The sequence below is a fragment of the Cyphomyrmex costatus genome, unplaced genomic scaffold, assembly GCF_001594065.2.
Source record: "Cyphomyrmex costatus isolate MS0001 unplaced genomic scaffold, Ccosl1.0 scaffold6, whole genome shotgun sequence".
Taxonomy (NCBI): domain Eukaryota; kingdom Metazoa; phylum Arthropoda; class Insecta; order Hymenoptera; family Formicidae; genus Cyphomyrmex; species Cyphomyrmex costatus.
In genome coordinates, this window is record NW_017280155.1 from 728,586 (window position 1) to 736,808 (window position 8,223).

Consider the following 8,223-nt stretch of genomic DNA (forward strand, 5'->3'; position numbering starts at 1 on the left):
TAATCATCTATATAGTACGATCACTGATTTATTATTCTTATTGATTATTATTATTTTCTATTACTATACTCGTCACAAAACTCGTGAGGTAAAAAGCTTGAGGTCTCAAACTTCCCGGCGCTGTAAAGGAATAATCGACTAGTCTTATCGGACCAACCATTGAGATTCGTGTATTTTTGTTTAATACATATTTTCTAAGATTGAGATTTTCCCCTCTACATACATATATATACATATATATTTACAAATATATCTATATTTTTTGTTTTAAATAATTAATTGATCCCCCCCCCCTCCCCCTTCCTCCCGCGATCCTCACCTCTTCTGTAAGCGCGATCCCGAAGTACGGAGTTGAAAAAAAAAAAAAACATCGGGGACGAGGCTCTCTCGGGTTCGTTCGCTGTGATGGTAGTAGACAGTCCCTTTGACAGGATATATATCGCTCGACGTGAGACGCGAGACGAAGAACGGTCGCCACGATTAAGAGACATTGTCTTTGGCGCGTAAAAGACCATCTCCGATTGTGTAATAAATTATTAGTAAATGCGCGGGGGACAGTTGATCTTTGCAGCAGTATTGAAACCGGGGCAGGACTGTCGCGATCTCGATTGTGATCTGAAACTTCCAATCGACACTCTCGCGCCTTCACGGCGAGCGGGCGAGCCCCGGTTCAAATAGCACATACATATAAATGTATCGAAGCAACAACTCGCACACACACACACACACACACACACACATATACAGTTACACGATACACGTAACACACACGGACATACACTCGCCCTTAGTACTATTATAATCGTCTAAGATCTTATGAGAAATTTTATTTTGCTCAGACTGCATAAGTTTGCCATAAAATGACTGTTGTACGTTCTTCGGATGTGTAGTAGTACTCGTGTTTAGAAGTAAGGGAATTTATTCGCGATTACTCTGTCGCTCCAGCCACAGTCAGGTGCCAACCGTCTCTCGTTCACGGTTTCGTTCTCCTTAGCGGAGTACGCTGGGACGCAAGGAAGCAGCGGACTCTTCGACTCCAATTGATAGATCGATTATTTGACGCCGTGCTACTTGAACACCCTGCTTTTTTCGAGGGTCTCTCGGGGTGACTCGTTCGACGACCCCAAGTATACACCGTCATTCAATTTTGTCCGCTAATTCTTATTTCGCGCAATATATATTATAATTTACATTATAAGCTTTCGAATATACAGACACGACACAAGTGTCCATTTATTTTGGACAAATTCTTTAATCGCCTACTTTGTCGCTATTGAGGGAATCTCTTTCTTGGAAAATTTTCCAACGACAATACTTAATATTCAGCGTTTTGCATTATTCATATTTGTGCGTTGTATTTGATGTCAATCGCATTTACTTTCAACGTTTTACAAGCGAGCGAGTCACACTCGGTGGACTACCTTTACCTATTCCTTCACTGTATAACCTTTCGTGCTCTACTTAAACTAGCAAAAACTCCGAATGCCTACAAAATACGTTACCTGTAGCCAAATGTCCCGTGGACCATATAGACCGCCGCAATCTATTCGTTATTTATGAGAGAAAAAGTAAACGACAGTAAGAAAAAGAGAGAGATATATAAAGCGAAGAAATTTGGATCAGCCGAGCGTGCATGAGATCGTATGATAGGAAAACAGAGAAAGAAAGGGAATGAGAGTGAGAGAGAAAAACAGAGAGTAACCCTTGATAACAAACAGATGAAATTTTTAACCTCTAGAATTTCTCCCCAGGACGGGCGTTATGAAGTTTCTCAAGTCGTATGTAAAGCTCGCAGCTGCCTTGTGATAGAGTCTGGACTGCAAATAATTCTGACAAAACAAATCATGTAATCAGATTGTAAAGACTGTGTCAAAGATTGTGATCTTTATGTGGTGCACGCACATAGAGATGAAAGAAAAAAAAAATATATATATATACATATAAACGGTAAAGACAATACATCTCGTCTATCAATTTTCGTCCAGCTGACCAATCCAAAGAAGCGACCAAATAAATGAGGAGGGAAAAGATGCGAGCGCTTGCACGACACTTGAGGTGCTGTCCTGTTTCTTTTCGTTTTTTTTTCTCTATCGATATTTCGCGATATTGATGCTATACGCGTGTCCGTATATTTTTTCTTTTGTTTTTTTTTTTTAATTATTTTTAGATATATATGTATATGTATATCTTTCGTTTTGCTTCGAATATCCCGATGCGAGTGATTGGACGGAAGATGTATGGCGGTCACGTGATATATATTATACAAATATATGGTATTATGTAATAATCTCCCCTCCTTAGTGCAGATGTAAGCGAAAGAGAGCAGAGTACTGTTGATTTGTTTTGTTTTAGTTTTGTCTCTTTCTTTTTTTTTTTTTTTGTCTCCTCCGTCAATCCCGATCGTGCCGATTCCCGTCGTAACGATCCACACTTCTCCCTTTCTCGTCATTTTTCACGTCTTCTCCCAACTCAACTTCACCTTCTGTCTCTTCTGTCTCGCCTCCAATTAAATTTTCGGCTTAAAACGCGGAGCTCGGTCGCTCTCCGAGCACAGCTTGGAAGTGTTCTTAAGACACAGAGAGGAGAGCGAGAACATCCGAGCTCCTCTCCTCCGTGCTTGTTTCTTCACAACAGGAACGAGGACTGCCGTATAATAATCCAAGCGGGAAAAAAATATGCGGAGAACATTTTCGCTCATACTTTGTCTCTTTCTACTTTGATTTTTGTTTCTTTCTTCCACCCTCCCCCCCCCCCCCCCATTCTCTTCTCTTTCGCGCTCTATCGATGTTTTTAGTTTTAAACGAACATATGGTCGCGCGATCGTTGGTACACGCCTCGGCTCCTCTCGCGCGAAAAACCGTATTCGAGAGAGGGACGTTCCGATGATCACGCACGAATTGAGAAAAGAGTGAACGATGAAAGTGATACGCGTAGCCGGGAGCCGATGCGTGGCCGGCATGCGGATCTAATCATACGATGCTGTGCTATCATAAGTCATTACATATACCATATGTTATCGATTACTTTTGATTTTAGTTTATGAACAATTTTTCGTGTTATTAATTTTATTGAGCATGATTCTAAGTACTATGTGCGAACGTCTATCATTATTATCTATTATCTATTGATAGATTATTATAATTATTATTATTACCGGATTTATTATTATTATATTATTATTATTATTAATATTATATTAATATTAATATCATCATTATTACGATTATTATTATCATTATAATCTTAATATTTTGTAAACATTACCACTCCCCATGGTCGATTATTTTAACGAATCGCTCTCGCGTCCGCTGCCCGACCGCCGGTCGACGGAACGCCTTGAAAGCCGCCGCCTTCAACGCGTGCTCGACTTACACACTCGCGACCTCTATTACTTTTGTTCTTCTCTCTTTCACCCTCGTTTCTCTCGGCGCCTTCGAGGCGCGACGTCGACCATTGGGAGTTCGCAAAGGGACGGGGACATCTCTCCGCTACCCGCATGTCTTTCATTGTACAGATTTTTTCACTTTTATATAGTTATCGATATATCGTAACGTTACGCAACGTCGATTGTTACGGCGACCACTATGCGTCGCCGTATCATTATTGTACTTTTTTGATTTTTCTATTGAATAAATGTGAACACGCCGAAAGCATTAACATGTGTCTTTACATTATACGTCCTCATGCCGCTCCCTTTCCTAGACCCACTTCTCTTGTCACCGTATATCGTTATACTTGCGAATAGAAATTGCTTCATTGTAAAATACTGTGGAATTATAGACTCTAATTTTGAATTATGCGCGTGCAAATAAATAAGTAGTCTAAATTTTATAACAGAATGTAAATAAATTTTATCTTAAATTGTCATTCTAATTTTACATGAAATAGATACTCTTGATTGCCCAATTCGTATCGATCTACGCGAACTGGTCATGGCATTTAGAATCGTTCTAATGGGTTTCCTGAGACGTGCCATCTGCGAGGCTCATTACTAAGGGATGCAACCGCAAACCAATCGCGCGCGCGACCGTTGTGCCCCATTCTATTCAGTGTTCTGAATCTAATGCGAACCGCAAGACGTTGGTTGCGTTCTGTATACCAGATTAGAGCGTGGCAATTGCTTTGTAACGAGCGTAGACAACGGTACATGCAAATCAGGAAATTGAAATATTAACAAGACGGGAGTTAATGTCTTCCCACATGTACATACACTTCTCTAAAGGGGATAAGACAGTAGCAACATTACTATTTGCGTTTGAAAATAGTTCATTTGAAATTCTCAAAAGAGAAAATTAATGGCGATAGCGACAGTAACGTATTGCGCAAATTTTAGAGATTTTCGTCATATCGCATTTTTCGCAGATTGTGCCATGTCGGGGCAAACTGCGTATCAATAGTGTTGAATAATGAACGCGCGCATACCAAGTATATGCATCCCGTGAATTCCCCCTTTTCATCCTCATTTTTGTCGCGATTTTTGCTCGCGGTGTTTCTCCACGGATTAACTCGATCTGAAACAACAGCAAACAAGAGAGCACGTACGCCCGATGTGTAACTGAAAAAAAAAAAAAAAAAAAAAAAACAACAGTATGCGTGGAAAACATTGGCAACGCGCTTCGCCATGTTTTAATAACATCGGCTATATCGGAAACGCAGGTGCGGAAAGTCGAATAAAGCAGGAATGCACAATTGGAACAGCAGGCTATGGAAACATAGTGATCAATATGAAACAATAGATTTTAACTGAATGCGCAAACTATCAATTATTTTCTACATATCGTTTCGCCTGCTGAAAAATATCCCGTTGCACTCCATCCATATGCAACGGTCGAAAAGTATTTTTCATCGCTATACGAATGTGGTTCCTGACGACTCGTATCAAAGCTATTTTGCTGGATAGTCTCTTTTTTTTTAAAACCTAAATAAAATTAACTTTCCTCAGTTAAGGGGATGCTGGAGTTACCGACGGAACGCTCATTTCGTATTTCTCGTGCCGTTTCGTTTTCCTTATATAGAATAAAAAATCCTTTTCCCGAATAAAAGGGAAAACACAAACAAGTCCGGGAAAGTCCAAACCGGTATGAGAATCCCCCAAAAATTACCACGTAGGTTCTTTCTTCACATATAAATGAATGCAAGCAGATATCCAAACAAAAAAGACTTTTCCGGATTTGACAAATTAATATAAGATTATCGTGAGACCTTCAAATTATGATTTTGAAGCTTACAAAGGAAATGGCACGAGAAATACGATTTGAGTGTACATAACCTCACATTCAAGCGATAATTTTAAGAAATGTATATAATGTTTTACTTAAGGAGATCGTTAACGACATCTTACACACAGACGATTACGTGTCATTGACACATCAATATCTTACTCACGCACGCCACACGTATACGTAGATTTTGTATCATAATTATGTTTTAATTAGACATCTAAATCTAATTTTAAGAACTCTACGCTGTTTCTTCATGCAAATTACGTGCCTGTGGACTATTATTTCTTAAGTAAAGATTGCGCAGCTTTTATATAAAACAAATGTTGTTACGACGTGCAACGACGTGACAGCTCTGGAGCGCCATATTGGACTAAAGAATGGTAAAGAAGAATTCAATTTTGAAATTTTTTATCGTTTTCAGCATAGATTCTACCTCACAGGCACGTGTTAATGCGTATACTTTAATTCTGTAAAAGGATTTTCGTATCTGTGAATGACAAAAAAAGTATTTACGATACAAAAATTATACGATTTAGTCGGTAATACAGGAGGCTTTAGGATCCCCTTAATGTATGTAAATATTTTCTTGATGTATGCAATATTTTAATTGGAATTAAAAATCTGTTTTATCGACATCGATTAAGTTCGGCCGTCTCTCCAGCATCGCCTTAAGTTAATTTTTCGTAAGTTATGGTAAGTATTTAGGTTCAGGTAAGTATATTCCATCTAAATTATTCTAATCTAATCTCTAAATAATTCAATTATATTCTTTAATAATAATTTTTTAACAACATATCGGTAGGAAAATTTTAGACGATATAAATATCAATCTTTCTTGTTAAATTCTAATACCTCCGTTCAGCTTCGATCAATTCGGACGGTGTGCAAACAACGCGGAAGCGCGTCCGGCCGGGACTGGTAAATGAAAAATGCATTCGCAAATCTGCGCGGTGCTGATGCGTTACCTCGCTTCGTGCGCGACATTCACGGAAATCGCAGGACGGAGGAAACTATAATACGAATGGTGTCCAACGCGCGTCGCACTACGGCGGACGGGAGTTAAACCGAGTGCACATGTCGCCAAAGCGCGCGTGTCACCGGATAGAGAAACGCCGGGTATATCTGGCGTGCATCCATATGCAGATCCCCATTGATATGACAACATTTACATACTGCATATTCGCTCTGGGCCATATACTCGCTCGCCAATTCCCCATTGTTGGCTTTCGGCCACCAGTGCGTTTGATTGACATTATTGGTCGCGCCGCTGACACCAGATTACATTTCTATTTGCATACATTCGCGAACCAGTTTGAGCCGAACCGCTCGTTTGTGCTCGCGCGGACCACCACCGTCCCTCCTTCGTCCTGCCAGGGTTCCAGCATTTTTCGTCCCATTCCTATACGCCCGACGATTGGCCAACGATTTTCGTTCTGACATTCGAGCCTTTCGCACGGTTTATACGCGTGTCATGTTTTTCCATGCGGGAATATATTCCGCGGGGTGCAGGTGCAACGTCGATTGACATCGGTGATTGGGCAGGGGGGGGGGGCTGCGATTTTGTCTGATGATAGTGACGGTGCAATCTGTTATCCATTTTTCGAGACTGTTACTTAGGTATTCATCGAGGTTTTTATATCATAGATGAATCTGAACAAACTCGTCCCTATCGTTTCTACACGATTCTATACAGGACATCTAATTACTCGCGATCAATTTACCCCGTGTAAAACTAGCATGCAGGAGAGAAAGTATTTTCAATTTTAACTTTTGCATAATACGGCGTAATCACATATGGAACGTCAATTAAATGGCACCACCTTGTATCACATGGATGTTTTTAACACGCACGAGCAGCTTCGCGCAGCTTTGTGTAAAATGCGTATAAAAAAATGTATCTCGCCCTGTTCTTTAATCATCGTACAGCGTGAAATGAGTGCACGTGACGACATTTTTTCCTAGCCGTATCGCGCCGTCCTATCAAACAGAGATTTTCACGTATCGGGCCGGGCGAGAGGAAGATCGTGGCTTCCGTCCGATTAGATGCCGCGCTGCGAAAGAAACAATGGGGCAGTCAGCCACAAAAGGGCGCGTGTCAGGCGTTAGTGGCGGCGGTTAGCCCTTTACGGGTAGCCCTCTGGCCCGTGAAATATGAACGCCGTTGCTTTTGTTCGCGGATAAGCGGCGCGCGGATATTAAACGCGGATTACGCGCGTCGCGGATGAACCGATGGCGAACTTTACTTTAAAATCAGGCGATGCATATGCGCATAACCGCTCTTATGGAAAGGAGCGTTTGAATAGATCGGTGGTTAATTGTTCTCGGCCGTTTTATTAAGGACTGCGTGGGAAAAAGGATTTATTCGTGAAATTCGCAAGTAATTGACGAAATCGTCCGAATGCAGAATCGTGTTTAAATTCGCGTGTCTTATTGCACAGAAAAAAATGTCCGGTTGAAAACAAACGAACTAGAAGATTCTAATTATGTTATAATAAAAATCCCGGTTACCTCAATTATAGATAAATAAAAATAGATTTAAATTCTGAGATTCGTCCATTTTCAATTAAAATTCCAATCAATTCAACCAGACATTTTTCTCAGTGCGGATACATACTATTATCCGCATGTAAATAAAAAAAAGTCTGAATATATAGACGCATAAATGAAGGTGGATAAATTCCAAAATGCCACATTAAATGCGCGTTAAATGCAAGCGGCGTTGCACTGCGGCGAATACGGGCCAATGTTATCGATCGTACTTTCCCCCGTTGCAATACTAAACGGACACGGTTGCAACGTGCGATCGGACAAAAAAATCGCGAATGATTTAACACGCGACTTATTGCGTCGCGAACACCGCGCGGATTTCCTCCGCTCTCGCTCGTGCCACGCGTGACTTATTTTCGCATACGTCAGGTGTTTTATGTAAGTGTTGGTATTTTGTGTCGCGCGACACAGGATCTAAGATGATTCAAAGTGGCGAACGTGACAATGGTGCGGT